A 17,399-nucleotide genomic window follows, 5' to 3' on the forward strand; every position below is an offset into this window, starting at 1 on the left:
AATTTCTGCCAGTGCACTAAACCCTATATTTTTTATGCAAAAGTGATGATTAAATGACTATGAGCAAGGCAAAGCAATGGAATTGTACTTCTTTTGCAGACTGAGAACAATGAAATGTTTAAAAACAATTTCCCATACAAACATGAAACAATAGTCATACTCAATAAACACCCCCACAAATAACATGGTTCAATCAAAGCCAAACACACACTGAAAATCACTGGGGTCACTCATAAAAAGTTAACATACTTGCTCTTTTTTAAAAATTCCTGTAGAAGCTCATGATGCATTGCTTCTATTTCTGGATATTACAAAGAAGATATTCTCCATTAACTGTTGCTTTGTTTGTTTTGTTTTTGTTTTACTGTTTTCAGACAAGGTCTTGCTATGGACTTTAGGCTGGCCTTGAACTCACTATATAGCCCAGTGGCTTCGAACCCCTGGCAATGTTTCTGCCTCAGCCTTCCGAGTGCTAGAATTACAGGTCTGTGCTACCAGGCCTGGCTCGGTTAACTGTTAAAACAACCCTTCACTGTGAAATTATTATACCATGTATTAAAATAACTTTAGACAAAATGCCTTTTTCCAGCAATTAGCTGGTTCACTTAAAAATTTTAGAATTATAGTGAGAAATAGGCATTTAAAAACATATTAATTCCATCATAACAAATGAAAAATTAAGACGTTATTTCCATATTCATTATAGTTTTTCTTTACTACAACAATTAATTTTAAAAGTAAATATGTATTACTAGAGAAAAGTCAGTAGGACAGTTATTTGTCAATTGCTTGCAATGGAGCAGAATTTGGAATTAGATTATTTGTAATAAAAATATTCTATGCTGGTAAGCCACCCCCAGTATGGATATCTGCAAAGGTCAAATCAGCTGGGAGGATTTTAATACACAATGCATAGCAGCATTGACTGTTACGCACTTAAAAGAGCCTCTCAGCAGTAACACAGACACCCCTCCTACTCTCCAAAGGGATGTCATACATGAAGAGGAACCTTTAAAGGATTACCACTGAACATTGCCTACATTGATACCTGAAGGTGGAATGGTCCTCTTCATCTGAAACACAGAGTTCTACATACTTGTAAGAAAATGATCAGTCACCAGAGGGCTAGGCTGGCAAATCCTGGAGCACTGGAGAGTGACTCCCAGAGTGACAAGGCCAGCAGTGCAGCAGGAGGCATCCCTCCCACCTGTTCTGGTCTGCCCAGCCCCATTCTCCAGTGTAGTCTCCTCACCCACAGAGTCTTCACATTTCCAGCACCATGAATGGAACCAGCAACAGCCCCACTGGCAACCACTAGTCTTCCTTTGCCAATAGACCTCGAAAATCATCAATAAATGGGTTGGCAGCAGTGTCAGCTGGTCGATTCCTGAGATTGTTAAGGAAAAAATTTAAACTCCTGATTTATATAGATATCTCCCTGCCATTACAGCTTTATAGATGCTAATATACGTGACTATCACCCAATTGGCTTTCTTTTGTAGTGATATTAAACTTGGCTATAAGGGAGAGACTAGATGTGATAGTCATATAGACATTAATTGAAAAGAAAGAGCATTCCTGTAAAGAATTGGACTCTGGGAAGATAGGCAACATTTTTTACTGCATTGGCAAAGTCCTGTATGTCAGTCATTTCAGTCAGGGATGATCTGATGCCTAGAAAACCAGTTAATGTTGAGCACATTCAAAATGGATAATGTATAAAACATAATGCTAAGATCTGTGCATACAATAAGAACAACTTCCAAAGAATTAAAAGTGTTTTCTCTCTCCAGGAACATTTTCCCTAAATTAAAAGTAGTTACAGGAAAGCTAGTTGTAGAATCAAACAACTGGTTGGTAAAAATAGAGTTAAACCAAAGGAAAGACTTTGTTTCATAAAAGTAAGGATAATAACATGAACTGTAAAGACAATTGTGTTACAATTAGTTCCATCCATTAGGCATTGATTGTTGCTAGCTTCAGTGAAGGTCACTTTGTCACCTTGGCCCAAGATATTGAGATACAGAGTGTACTCACGGTTCATCTCATCACCTATTCAAGTACTATGCAGAGCAGTAATATTCCTCAAGCTGTAAAATTACTCTTATTAAAGTATAATCGCCAATGAGTTGATGGTGCATCATATTGCTTACTTCTAGGTAGTTACTTATACAGTTGAATGAGGCTTTAAAGTAGTGATTCCTCAATTTTAGAGAAAAATAACTGTCATCATGATTTAGATTTTTTTGAAATATTTCTTTTGCTTCTGCATTATGGATTAATTTATTCTTTTTTTTTTTTTTTTTTTTTTTTACTTCTAACATATATCAGCCACCATCTTGAGCCCTGGATTTTATGGTAAACCTGTAAATGCGGCCTTTGCCTTCGTAAAGGAACTTGCACCTAAGAGTGGAAAGATCTAATCTGCATTTAGTGAAACAATGCCTGGAGGAGGTTCTTCTACTTAGTGAGTTTCTGCTGTGTGTTTCTTTCAGAATACCCAAGTCTCACAGATGTGGGATCTTAGTCATTTTTCTCATTACCAGGATAAAATAACCAACATCTGCTCCAAGACAGGAAGACGTGATGGAAGGCACTGGCAGAGGAAACGTGCTCACATGGTTGCTGGCAGGAAGGAGAGCTTGGAAAGAGACAGGTACCCTCCTAGGTCTCAGCCCCAGTGACCCAGCTGCAACCAGGCCCCACCTTGTAACAGCACATCTGTAGAAGTCCCATCACCTCCTGAACATCCCACCTCTGAGTACAGCAGACTCTTGGGGGAAAAACCATAACCACCAGTAAGACTGAAAATGAGTATTATAGAATGTGACTTAATATGCGGGTGGTTAAAGAGCAATTAACTCCTCAAGGTCAATTAATTGTTCACTTGATTATTTGCTTGTTGTATTGGACAATAAATGCTGAATGCTTATTAATTGTCGGCAGCAAAAGGTTCTTTGAAGTGATTAGTCGTTCATTCCTGTGCCTTTGGACTCAAATATGTTGGTTAGAAGCAGTCTACCTTCTATGAAATTGTAACAGAAGTCAGTGGGGAAATTAAAATTATAATTATAATTAATTTCTACTTCTCTAACAAGTCAAAAACAAAAAGCACAAGATACAGTCGTAATTTTTAAGTGGTAAGAGAAAAAAAACAGCAGCAAAAATGCAAAATCTAAATAATAGAAGAGATGAGGCTAATATGAGTTCTAGTACTGGGAAAAAGATTTCAGCTCACTTTCTCCAAACTGTACTGAAATCCTCTCAGTAATGATACCGGGCTAGGTTGAAAAGAAATGCAAAAGTCATTCTCCCCAGGGTTGCACACGTTTGTAGGGGTTCATTTTCTTCTTGTTCTAATTTCTTTAATGCCAAGCACTCAAAGAGTATTTGGTTCTAAAGGAATATCTGACCCTCCCTGTACATTACTGAATTGTTAGAGAGTTAATGAGAGGTTTAAGAAGAGAAATTAAAACATTCACAGGAGTCTCCTTTGGTCAGACCCTCGAATTTTTGGGCTGTGTTTTCATGGCAGTATCTCTCTGAGTTGTTTGCAAGTTGGTGGCATCAGTAAGAATCTCTTTGATGCCACCCACCAAGTTTGTGCTTGCTAATCACTGTTAATTGCCTACAATTGAGATCAGCAGACTGTTCACTGAGTACAAAGATGGGCACTTAACTCATTGGCACTGAGGTTTCCTGTGTGCCCATTTTCACTAATGGATCATTTGCCCTGCAAATTAGAAGTCCCAGCATCAATCACATAAACCAGGCTCAGTAGGCAGAAGAGCTTGCTTTCCTCTTCACCTCCAGACAGGGGGCAGGAACATGGATTTACACTTCACCAGCCCTTGTGCAAAGTCGAAGTCCTTGGCTTTACCAATACACCTCAAGAAAAAGGCAGAACCCTTGGAAACAGAGAGGACTGTAAGAGGCAGAATCTTTCTACCACCATTTGGTTTTCAGACTCCCTGTCAAGAAATCACTACAGGAAAAGTCAAAGGACACATCTAGAGACTTCTGAGCTTCACCCCTGACTCAGAGACAGCTAGGTCTGCAGAGACCACTCGCACTGCAAACACCAGAATAAGAATCACCATTCTGAGACTGTTGCCAGCATATGGCCTTGATATAGAAGGATAAAAGAATTGGTGCATTCTGCTACCAATCACGGTGCTGTGTGTCTTCTGAAGAGATCAGAAGAGACACACCTGAACCTGTGTGTCATGCTTTCATATTTCCCTATTGTCAAGGCATATATGGCTAATACTGACACCCCAAAATAGGGCAAAGTTATAGAGTTTGTTCAGATCTCTTACACACAGCGAACAGTTTCACCTTTCACCGGAATCCCAAGCCAGCCTAACTTCACCTCCCATGATTACTATTTATCTTTGTATTTCCTTGTTTCAGGTGTTACAGTTAACTCTGGTACCATCTTGAATAAGAGTCACCTCTTAGATTAGTTTAGTGAGTTCTCTGCGTGTTTGGATGATGGGCTTATTGAAGAGGGAACACCATCCTGGATGCAACCAATGGCTTACGGTCTGGATGGAATAAAAAGGGAAAACAGAAGAAAGTCTCATTTCTGCTCCTTCAGAGGAGCTCCAGTGTTGGTCATCATTTTTGGACGTCTGTCTGGGACTTCCAGCACGACACCTCAGTCTCCCTATGTGAACCTGCATGGAGCTCTGCAATAAGCTCCAGGCCTTTGAATTTTGCCTGAAGCCTCTGGATCCTCACAGCACAGAGCCTTTGCACTGTTCTACACCTGATTCTGCAGGCAGCCTTTGGAAGACTTCCTTGTAAATCCTTTATTTAAAAAAAAAAAAGTGTGTGTGTGTGTGTGTGTGTGTGTGTGTGTGTGTGTAAAATCTGTTCCTCTAGTGAACTCTAACTGATACAAATGTTAGGAAAAAATTGTTCTGCCCTTGGTTCTAATAGTAGCAAGACTGTCCAGGGCAACTGCAATACGTGTCAACATTAATACCATAAAGGAGAGAGATTGGCCCACCTCTAAATACTGCCAAGACAACTGGGAATTACAGACAATAAGCAGGAGGTAGATGGTCATGAATGGAAATGTACTTAAAAACGATACCAAAGTAGGGACATTCTTTCCAAAATGTCTCAGTAGGATTCTTGCTAAAGCCAGGCAAAGATGCTGTGATGTCAGTGGTGGGGGATTCTTGGTAAACTGATCTTAGGACTTTTGCTAAGGTTGAGCTCAACAGGGAAAAGGCAAGACCAAAGGTCGGAACTAAAGGACAGAGTCCTTGTCAAGGGGAGGAAGTGAAGCTCATAAGTCAGCCTGAGTGTGAAGGTTATAAAGTTTAAAGCAGATTTCTTAGCAGTAACTCCCTTTTGGAAAGTTTTCAAATCAATGAGCCAGATGGAAGGAAAAGAAACTTCATTTAAATCAGCTTCAGTTTGGGTTTATAAAAATAAGTCATCTATTTTTATAGGTTGTATGTCTTTTCCATTGCTTCCCCCATGTTTCCCTGTTCACCTCGTCTGACCTACCCTGACACCTGTCCTTTCAACTCTTGCCGTGATCCCTGAATAATCCAGTCTGCTCTCTGCTCCTGCTTACAGCTTCCCTGATGTTCGGTGTCACCCAAACAACTCCATCTGCTCCTGTCCCACTCCTAATGTTCTCGTTTGATTTTCCATCAACCTTACAAAATTATTTTAATTAATTCAGTCATTGTAAGGAGGCCTGGGATGTTATTGTTCTTTTCAATGCTATATTTTGTTCTTATTCTAGCCAATGTGAAAATTTTATAAACTTTCCATCTATATATCAGTCCTGCAAGGTAAAATCTACTGTGATCATTTCTGTGATGTGATTCTTTTGTTTCCTCGGCTACAACTGCTGTAAACTTTGAAACTCTTTTGTGTGGTCATGGAAGTTATGAGGAAAAAAGGATTCCTTATAAAATGAGATTGTAATTCTTGTAGCCAGTGGGGTCTGTAAGGCTTTTCACTATCTTTTTTCAGCTTTATAAAATATCATTCTGTGGATTTTCAAAAATTGATAACTTTAATTATCATATAATATAAAATAATATAAAATATTATTACATAATAATGTTATTTTCAATTATCAGTAAATGACCCTGCTTTTTAAATTGACTTTCATTACCTTTATCTCTACAACCTCCATATTCCAGTCTATTTCGTATCCACTGTAAGCACCTAAACATGAGCATTAAATTTACTCAAAAGGTATTGTACTGTGTCTTCTCACTTTCTCTACAAAACATTCAGCACTTTAGTCGATATGGATGTCTTTGGGTACAGTTCATTCTTTCTGACTAAAATAATTATCTTTGCTTATATAAAATGTTATTTAAGTCTTGAGCATAGTACAGTGAGCACTAGGTGTCACTCAGTATGTATCACCATAGAACCTGACTTTGCAAAGCACTTATCTGAGTGTTTATATACACACTACCCCATGTATTTTCTGGGAGAGTTTCCTGGAAAATTTACTGGAAAGACTCCTGGATGCCTTTTTGGAACACAATACATATCTCAAAGGGAAATATAAGAATCACATCTCTAGCTATACAAGCTATTGAAGCAGTCAAGTCTCCATCCTCACCTAACACACAGCCTCTTTGGAGGTAAGTCATCTCCCTGGAGTTCTTTCTAGCCAATTAGTCAGAAACTAACAGTAGCCCAGGCCCTGTTGTAGTAAAAATTTTCACAAAAAAATCCTAACTGTACAGAAATCATATCTCCATAAAGAAATACTGAACGTTGTCCCTACATTGCCACAAATATTAAACATTATCAAATATTTTTTTAAAAATATTTTTCTCAGGCTGGGGATTTAGCACAATGGCATAAGCACCCGAATTGCAAGCAGGTGGTCGTGAGTTTGATCCCTGGTACCGATTAAAAAAAAAAAAAAAAAATATATATATATATATATATATATATATATATATATATTCTCCCTGTTATCTTCAAAAGTATTGCATCTATTCAGGAAGTCATATAAAAAGACTAAGTTTTCTCTATATTCTTAGAAATTCCTGTAATTCTTTTATGATTTTTTAAAATATCACTTTTATTTATAGCTACTGTCTTTCTGATTCTGGTTTTTTTTTTCCTTGATCAGTCTTTTTATATTAATTCTTGATTTATTTTATCATCTATGTTAGAGTTCTTCTCTACATAGGTGACTTCTGTCCTTTACATTTAGTTTCTTTGATTTATATTGATCTTTTTTATAATTCTTGAGGAAAATGCTTGTCCCATTTTTGTTCTTCCATACATGTTATAATAAACTCAAAATTCCGTATCGCCTGAATTTGTTCCAAAATACATTGTAGTGTAGCGCCAGGCATTTCTCAATGTCTTAAAGGATTCAGGATCAAAGCTATTTAATGTGTGAAGTGTCTTTTATTTCCTATTTATATTATTATGTGAGTCTTCAAAGACTCTCAAATACTTCGGCATTTTGCAAGATAAGAGATATATGAGAACATTTGCAAATGTGGTGTACTTTATTTTGGCATGTTAAAGTAGCTTGCACTGGCTGAGAAAGCCAGAACTAACCGTTAAATCACAATCTGGGTGATGCTCCTCTGAAAACTGAGACATTGACAGGTACCTAAACAAGTTCATTTGAAAGAGAAGGCTATCCTTCCTCTTCTCCAGAAAGCACAAGTAAGAAATAATAATCTTTTCTGCCCCCCCAAACCCTCAGATAATGACAAAATGGTCTAGTTGGCTTTTACATAGATGCTGGATACTTCTATAGCTTTTATTTGAAAAATGTTAAGGCCTCTCAGTTTGCTTCCTCAGTTGTAAAACAGGAGAGTTGACTAGGATTTGTACAATAAAAGAAGCAGTTGGTAGCATCATGCTTAGATCAATCCACCAGGAGAAAAGTATTTTGCATCCAAGAGTCTAAATAAAATAGTTCCAGTTTCATCAAGGAAATCTAGAAAAAGGAAATGCTATTATGAATAAAATGATTTTGAGTTTTCTTTTTAATTCTAACTGTAATGATATGATTGGTAGTAAGTAGTTTATAAAGCTTCCTAATTTTGAAAAACTTCTAAATATCAGGAGTTTTGTTATAATTTACATAGTCCTCATTGCATAAAGTCTGTTCTTGTTAATTTTTCAAATCTTTTAAAGTGCTTTATTTATGAGTTGCATTTTAAACAATGATTTCCTCTAAGCTTTCACATTTGAGTCATCTGTGTAGACAGAGAAGCAGAGGGAATATTCAATTAGAGCAACAAAGAGCTGCACAGAAGACATAAGGAAGAACATTAGGTCAGTTGACATGTTGTGGAATCCAGAAATCAACACTGTCCCTTTTAGATAGTTACACACAGTATTTTAAACAGTGTTTTCTGAGGCTGTATATAGGGAAAGAAAGCTTGTCCTCCAGACTTTATCTTTATGTATAAACTTCTGAGTTCTTTTTCCCTCCCTCTTAAACAATTTGAGTAGTCAGGATTTGTAATGGTTGATACACTGTGTCAACTTGAGAAGTTTAGGATCTTAATTTTGGAAACAGCCTGAGCTTGTGCAAGACAAAGGCATGGAGATGGTGTGAGTTCCACACCTGTCCTGGGGAGGGCAACCTACACCCCACACAAGGGAAGGAAACAGGCTTGCCCCCCCCCCTTTTTGTGCTTCTTTTGCTGTCTTCTGCCACTTTTAACTATTACCTCTGTGCCATGCCACCCTGCCTTGGAGCTAGCCAGTTATGGACTGATATATCCACAAACTGTGAGTCCAAATAAAAACATTTTTACTTCCTTAATTTTAGGTGTTGGGCATTTTATCTCAGCAGTAAGAGAAAATTAACTAAGTATTTTTCTTCCCAGCTCAAACCTCTCTGTTCAGATACCTAAGAAATTACAGCTTTCCACTGGAAAGAACTGGAATCAATATGTAATCATACAAATTTCCACCAAAGTATGTATGGAAAAAATAAGCTAGTTAACAGTGTATTTCAAAATTGTGGTAAGAATAAAGTGCAGGAGAATAACTCTGAGTTTACCCTCTCCCAATCAATTGAATTATCTCACAAATTTACCTGTAGTACTTTCTCAAATGGTGGAAATAATCTTATAGAAATAATGTAGAAAATAATTCTCTCTTATTTAACAGGGCTGCAATAGAAATAGATGTATAACTTCACACAACTTCGTAAATAAACTTTAATAAAGTTTTTAAAGGGACTTAGATGTTTTGATTCAGCCCAATCATCTATCCAACTCTTGAGCCAATCAGCAACACCCAATCAGGTTTTCACTGTACAATAGAAGTCTCTGTGATGATAAATCAGTTTCTAAACCAACCTTTTCCAAATTTGGAGAGTTCAGAGTATCATAATGTCAGCCAAAAGTAGTCTTGTGACAATTTATAGAAAGCATCTCAGTGATTTATCAGTGAAACCATTCCAAGCAAGTACATTTGATTTCACCCAACTGGCCTTTCAAATATTTCAAATAGATTTCCTCCCAACACACCTTTTCAAGGCCCCACACTTTCACCTCCTTAATCTTTTCCCATATGACAAATACCTTTCATTGGCCCTGTTTCGATCTTCTAAACATGTGATTTGTCTGTTCTAATCTTAAAAAGACATCCCTAGAATAGTTGAAATTTTTCACATGAAATCTCAGTGTCTAGAAAATCAAAGTTATTTCTCCATCAGCCAAGAAGCTATTCTTCACTAAATGTGTCTTATTAGTTTTATTAGTACTATTCTTCATGACACCTATGTCATACAAACAATTTGCCTTAAACTCGCATTAAAATTCCTAAAGTGAGAGGTGATTTTTCCCAAGTTTATACTTGCTTCCAATTGTTGGACCTTAAGAAAAGGATGTTCTATTGTCACTGTAAATATCTATCTTATTACAATTGAGCCTTGTTATTGCATCGCCATTTTCAATTTTGACTTTTGGTGTTTTGGGTATTAGGACTCAAACAAGGAGTCCTGTGCTGGCTAGGCAGGTGCTGTGCCGCTGAGTTGCATCCCTGGCCCTAAATTTTGATTCTTTCATCATTCATTCCTCTAGCTGCACCTATCCCCAGTATTCACTGACTTCTTCAATGAAAGTGTTCATGAGTCTCAAGGCAAACACAGTGTGTGTCACTAGCAAGAAGGCAAATTGTCCTTTAATGAATCCAGCTGGTAAGTACATTGACAAAGCAGTGCTGTTTTGTATATTTCTTCTACCATCACTTACTTTCTGTAGTCGCACTAGATTCCCGTCCATATTTCTCCACACAACAAGAAGCTCTTTTCAGAATTTTGATCCAAGTATTCTGAACCTACCATGTTTTTCTGATAATCCTTTCTACAGAAAAAGCAAGGATGGTCTAACTTGGTTCCTCTGACCATTTACCCTTCTTTGTAAAGTCTGTTTTGTCATCAGGGTGGATCAAATTTTCCCTTTAATAATTGCTTATGGGAAATTTTTAACAAAAACCAGCCTATCTTACAACTACGTAAGCTCTCTCCATGCTTCTTACAGACTTCATAAATTTTATAATTATCTAAATATGTTTTACTGAAAGCAAGAGCTATGTCTAAGGGTAGTGTTTGGCACAGAAAATACATGCTGATGAATAAATGAAATTTATTATTTTAATTTACAGTTGTATTTTAAAATTAGAACCATTGGAGGATTTTCGGTAATAGCTCTGGTATTATCTCTAAGGTTTTGCTAATGATTCCTGTCTTTTGATATTAATTATCTCCAAGCTTTTAGCTGTGAGTGGAACCTGTGGCATGCTTGTAACCAACTGAATAAAGCAAAGGTAATATTACAAATACATGTTCACATTTAATAACAGTGTTATGCCCATCTTCTGATGAAACTTTTTCTTCCTTGTTAGCTTTGAAAAAAGAAGAAGCCATGCAGAGAAGACTCACCTGAAGTAAGGGTGTTGGTTCAACAACCCTCAAAGAACAGAATGCTAACAGCCATTGAGCTTGGAAGCAAATCCTTCCCAGTGAAACCCATATAGTATCATAGCTCATTGATCTCTCAAATTAAACTTTGGGGAGATGACAAGCTAAGCCTCATCCTACCTGCAGAAACTACCTAATATGCAAAGGGCCCCACTCCAACAAAAAGCTATATCTGTCTTATATTTCTATTTTATTCATTCTTTGCCAATTAATTCTAGCCCTCTGCCTTTCATTTAACCCTGACTTCTATACTCCAGGGCTTTTGACTTTGCTGAAGCTATTCACTAAGATACCACGGCCTCTTATCATCCACAGGATAGTATGTCTGTTCTTTTTTCTAATATGGGCACACAACCCTAAGTGATAAGAAGGAAGGGACAGAGATAAAGATAATTAAGCGTATCATCTCAGCCTACCTGGTTTCAGACTGGCCAGTGCCTGCTTTGTTCCACCAAGAAATATATCCAAGGAAGACAGTCTGACATTGATGCCAGAATTTATTTAGTGTCTGACTCCACCCCTTTGGCCCACTTGTTTTCCACTGGTTACAGAAGAATATTTTTTACATTCCCAAACTTAAAAAAGAATAAGTGAAGCAGAGAGCATTAGCTGTTGGTCTTTCCAATCCTATAAAACTGTAAATACTACAAAAACAAGACTGATAGGTGATACATTTCAGATAGTGAAATATTCCTCAATTCAAAAAATAAATGAGCTGTCAAACTATGAAAAGACAAGAAGAAACCTCAAAGGCTCATTACTTAGGGTAGGCTATGAGCCTCTACTGCATGACATATGAAAAAGGTAAAACTGTGACTGTAAAAAAAAGAACCAGTAGTTGCTGTACACTGGTGAGGAACAGTTATGAACAGGTGAGAGACTGTGGATATTTTAATATGGAATGGAAATACTATCTGTGATACTCTATGAATGCACACATGATCATTATTTTAAATTTGTCCAAATCCATCGAGAGAACCATCTGGAAGTAAATCTTTAAGCAAACTATGTCCTTCCTGTGACAAAGATAAATCAATGTGGGCTCCCCAGTTGCAAGGGCCAGTAGGGGCTGTTGATCATGGAGGTGGCTGTGCATGTACAGAGGCAGTGGACACAAGAATTCTCAATTTTTCCTGTGAAGCTTAACCTGTTCAAAAAAACAAAAACAGAAAAACCAAGTCTTTGAACACAAAATAATAGCTAAACCCAAGACTGGCAGGAGAGGTTAGCAGTCATCCTCAGCAGGACAGGCACTTTCTCCCATGTGACGTGTCTCTGGGGGGTGCAGACTACAGCAGTGAGGTGGGGGAAGTTCGGAAGCGACCGGCCTTGTCCCAAAGACAATATGAAAATTCATGTTGGTGCAGTTTCTTCCTTTGCTACAAAAAGTATTAAATCTCTTAAGTGGAAACTGGTAAGAATTGTTACTTTTGCTCCTTGTAAGGCCACTCGGATTGGAGAGAAGGCAAAAATCAAATTTAATATGGTGACCTTATTCCCCAGAGCCAGGCAGAAGCTCGGGCGAGAGTGCCGTGGATGGATGGGTAAGTCACTCAGCAGGAAGAGCAGGGAGAAGGCGCACAGGACGGGTTCCTCCCCATGGAATTCTGAGGTTTCTTCTCCTTAAAGACTCAACATAGTGTTGAAGTATGCCTATCAGTATTCTGCTGACCAACACGTTTCCACATTTTTTGCTATTTTGCTCACATTTCTCTTAAGAATTTTAGACTACTTCGGCTATCAGTGACCTCTCCGTCTTGATCTAAGAGCCACCTTTTTTATCTGAGATTACAGATTTCCAGTGCATCTGGGTCATCCCTCTTATCATGTAATATCCCTGACACGCACCTGCTATTCTTGTAAAATAATCTTTTGAACCCCCTCTTAGAGCAATTTTTACATGCATCCATTTTAAAACATGCAGTTCATGCTAATCCCTTCTCCCTGCCTCAACTTACACCCCTCAGTGAGTGTTCTTTGAAAGCACCTTTCTTTCCTGAAGCAAGAGCTGCAGAAAATACGCTAAATTTCTGTTGTATCAGTGTCTACTGCCACAGGGACACATGCTTCAACTAATCTTCCTAGTATCTATTCTCTCGGTTACCCTGAAACACATAAGCTGTTCTATTAACAGCTAGGGTGGGTGGCAGCCTCCTCACTCTCCAAGCCTCATTAGACCAGCACAAATTAAATCAGGCCCCTTTTATCACAGAGCCAAATCTTGAACTTGAGGCTCCATTCCAAACCTATAATCACTCTTTCACTTTAAATCAACTCATCAGCTAGCTATGAAACTAAACTCAACCACCTCAGGCTTCTGTTTTTCATTCATTATTTCGAGTTTCAAACGTGCCCTTTGTTTTGGTGGATCCCAAGTCTGCCTGTAGGATACACCCAATGAAACGTCATTTTTTTCACATTCTGATTTTCTTCCTTCAAGCAGCCACTTAAGAAACTTATATCTCTCCTCTATATTTCTACTCTCCCTAGGATAAAAAGTTGCTTTCTTACTGATGATGATTTAAAACAATAATAATATTTCTTATTTAAAATAGTAGCCACATGCAACATATTTTAGAACAGGACACCAAATTAAATATATAAAAATAGGCTTCCAGTAAGTGAAACTAAGCAACTTTAATAAGATTTCCATTTCAAATAAGGTCATTGAACAAGCCAAAGCCTTCTAGCCCAAGATCACAAATGTGTAGAGTCCATGTCACTTGATGACAGGAAATGCTATGTGCCAACATGACAGTGATGAGCACGTGGAATACCAACCCACTCATTGACCCAGCCTCGGCTGAATACACTGTGCAGTGAGCAAAGCTGGGACCCTGGGACAGGCACCCCTGTCCCTCTCCTCCCTCAGGTGACCCCAAGAGTCACACTGCTGCCAACTTTTCCATCTAGCGAAGATTGCTTCTGCTTCATGAATGTGGAATATGTGGGGAAAGTCTGAGATCTGAACCCTAATAACAAAACAAATCCAATTATGTACCAGCAATTTTAATGGTTTTCCAAGATTGAAGCAGCGCACTAAAGCTCAGACAGCAAAGATCCAGGGAGCGTGTTTATTTATTTATACCATGCTTCTCTCCAAATAGGATTTGAGGCAACTCAGTGAGCATGTTAATAACGCTTATTCTCAAGACCCTATTTACTGTGTTGTGCTGCAGCAGATATCATTACCCTGCTTGCTCTCAGAAAATTTGACATTTTGGAGGGCTGTTGGTCTACTGGCAGAATTCTCTGAAACTGAGAAGGGTCCTTGAGATCTGCCTGCTTCTCTTCCACAGGATATATAGGTCAAAAGACGGAAACTCCCAAATAGAGCCACCCTAGCAGGTGAAGGCAAGATGACATTCAGCTTGTTCAGGGTGGAGAGGAGGTCCTGGTCTGGAAATGAGTCACTGAGAACTAATGAATAACTTGCTCCTATACAAGAGAATGATCTCTGTCTACTGGGTTCTGATTTTTTCCTGGATATTTGTGACTAGGGCACTGTGGAGTTTGGAAACTTCTACTTTCTAGAAATGGATAGTTCCCAGGTTTCAGAGAGGGAATTCAGGTCCAGAGAAGGCCTGAGCATTGCTGTGGGCTCAGTGGTTTCCAGTCTCTGCACCACATGCTCTATGAAAGATCGCATTTGTAGTTTACACATGCGCCACAGTTTGGGTCCTCCGAAAGGTTCTAGGTAACATGCCTGACCCCATGCCTCGGTGTTCAAAGATGAGGCAGCAAGAGGGCCTGGACCTTGCGGATGCTAATCCACTGACAGCCTCAGAGCTGGACAGTGGGGCTAGGGGGGGAAGTGAGGCCCATCAAGGGACCTGCCTTGGAAAGATGTGTATTAAAGTTGATACATTGTGTCAACCTGAGAAGCTTAGAAGTTTAACTCAGTGATTCCACAGGGGTCTAAGGCCCTTACTTTGTCAACATCCTGAGCCTGTGGAGGAGGAGAGCAGGGACCATAGTGTGGGCTGATAGCCTACCTACAAAATAAGGGAGGGAATGAGGTTTGCCCTCCCTACACACACTCACCTTAGCTCTTGTTGCTTTCCTGTTTTTGCCACTGTGAACAGTTGCCCCATGCCATGCCATCCTGCCTTGGAGCCAGCAGATTATGGGCTGAAAACCTCCACAAACCGAGAGCTAAATAAACCTTTCCTTCCTTAATTTTGGACATTGGCTATTTTGTCTCAGCAATGAGAGAAAAGTAACCAAGAAAGTATGTTTTATCTCACCCCCTCCCTCTCTGGCTCTTTGCTTGTCTCCCTGCTTCTAGCTGTGGTAGGATGAGCAGCTGCTTTCTGGTGAAACTTTTGGCCTCTCCACAGGCCCAGGAATGATGAATCCAGCTGACCATGGACTGAGACAATAAACCATGTATATCTTTCCTCTTCTAAATTGACCTCAGATATTTTGCCCCAAAAGCAAAGATGACTTGTAGATCCCTATAGGAAAGCTGTGACTGGCTTTACTGGTACCATTTCGTAGATGCAGGGAAGGGAGCTAATTAGCCAGAAAACAGGCAGCAGGTAGATGATAGGGCTGGAAGTGGAGCCTGGGTCTATTTCTGACCTCTGCAGTCACATAGTTTTGCTAAAGGGAAGGCTCTGACTCACCCCTTACCCTGTGTTGAACATGTGAGACACAAGACTAACACTTTGCTGCAAAACAATGACACAAAAACTTAAAAATCACCCATTCAGTAGATACTAAGTGCCTACTATGTGCCACACACTATGAATCAATCCAGGATAAATTCGGCTTTAAAATAAAGTTAGAATGTAAATCAGCTTGAATCTTTGAAAATGAAATTAGGCCAGCAGGGAAGCCATAAAATGAGCCTATTAACATACATCCCATAAGAGGAAGAGCAAGCAGGAAAAATGAGGCGATTGGACAATGAGATAATGTAATTTTAAAACTGACTCCTGAAATACTTTTAAGATCTTACTGCAGAATTACACAGTCATCAGGAATATTCATTGTTTTAAAGACTTTCCTCACTTGGGTCAGTGCATAAATAATAATACGTGTTTAAAAATGCATGGCTATTCATTAAACCATTGACCGCTTCCAGCCTATTGAGTACATAAGTATTTTAAAAATTACTTTAATACGTATTTACTCAATAGACCAGAAAAGTTCCTGTGATACACGATGTGCATTTTAAAAGCTGCCTACATCAGAAGTTATCGGATCTGAGCCAGAGTCTGCCGCCAGCTGCATAATATGCATTTTAAAGAGCAACCTAATTATGTGCTTACCCAAGAGAACAAAGCTAATATCAAGGGTCAATAATTATTACCTTCCTCTACTACCTTTTACTCTTTTCTGTCGAATAAAATGAAAGGAAAAAAGTTTATGTCTGCCCTTTTTTCTCTTTTTTCATGACAACAGTGTCCCAATGTTTTTCTTACCCATGCCTTCAAAAAAATATAAGGAAAGAAAGAAGGAAGGAAGGCAGGGAGAGAAGAGGTGCATGCTCAGATGAGAGACAGAAAAGGAAGAAGAAGAAAGGGCGGGGTGGAATGCAAGAAGGGAAAGGCAAAAACAGAAAGCTATGTGTAATTAAACTAACTGCCTGGTTTATAGGAAATAGGTGCCGTCAAAACTCCTTCTTTTAATGTATATTATTATCTCTCTGTCTACTAGCAGTTCAATCTCTTTCCTACCAAGTTCCAAATGTTTTTGTCTCCTCTGCTTATTTTCCTTTTATAGAAATATGCATGCTTTCCCCTTTCTCCTTGGTGAGGCATAGCCATGTGTGTTCCTCACCTGCATAAAAACAGAAAGGACTTACATGGTTCACACCACTGACTGTGGGTCCGCTGTGTAGAAACAGGGCTTTCTCAGGACACTCATTCCTGTTCACACCAACATAAATTTAAATCTGAATTTTCAGCAGGTGGACTCAAGAGCTTCTCCGCTTGCTGTCCTTTCTGTCCCACCATTATAGCAAGAGGAACCTGACCAAAGCGTCACTGACCGTTTCCCCACAGGTCTCTCTGTCAGGCGCCTCCCAGCCACCCGCTTTGCTCTGATGGCCTTGGAAATATCACTTAGTGCTTACCTATCAGACAGCAGCTCCTCAGGGAACTGTGGGGAAATGGTTGTGAATCCCGGGGGCTGCTGTGCCCGCGGTGTTGTCCTCTGTCACTGTGAAAGGTGAAGGGGACTTGAACCTTGGATGAGTTCTGATTGTGTCTGAGGAACTGATTTAAATGTGTTTATTTTATCAATTTACTGCAATCAGTTCACGTTTACTGATGATGGATTAATGAGAAATTAAGTTTATTTCTTTAAAAATTCACTTCAATAATTTATCTTTTACCATTTATTCTTTTGTTTTTATCCATATTTCATACTTGAATAACAGAAGGGTCTCAAAGCTGTTAGAAATGTATTAAATATAGTTGGCAATTTTAAA

The 17,399-nt window shown here is 38.8% G+C and overlaps 1 pseudogene; it reads left to right on the forward strand.

Moving 5' to 3' along the window:
• The first annotated feature begins 861 nt into the window (after nucleotides 1-861).
• Nucleotides 862-14,661, forward strand: LOC100719192 (polycomb complex protein BMI-1-like; annotated as a pseudogene).
• The last annotated feature ends 2,738 nt before the right edge of the window (nucleotides 14,662-17,399 follow it).

The sequence above is a fragment of the Cavia porcellus genome, unplaced genomic scaffold (genome assembly GCF_034190915.1).
Source record: "Cavia porcellus strain 051 isolate PalLab524CR breed Dunkin Hartley unplaced genomic scaffold, mCavPor4.1 scaffold_30, whole genome shotgun sequence".
NCBI classification, from domain to species: Eukaryota; Metazoa; Chordata; class Mammalia; order Rodentia; family Caviidae; genus Cavia; species Cavia porcellus.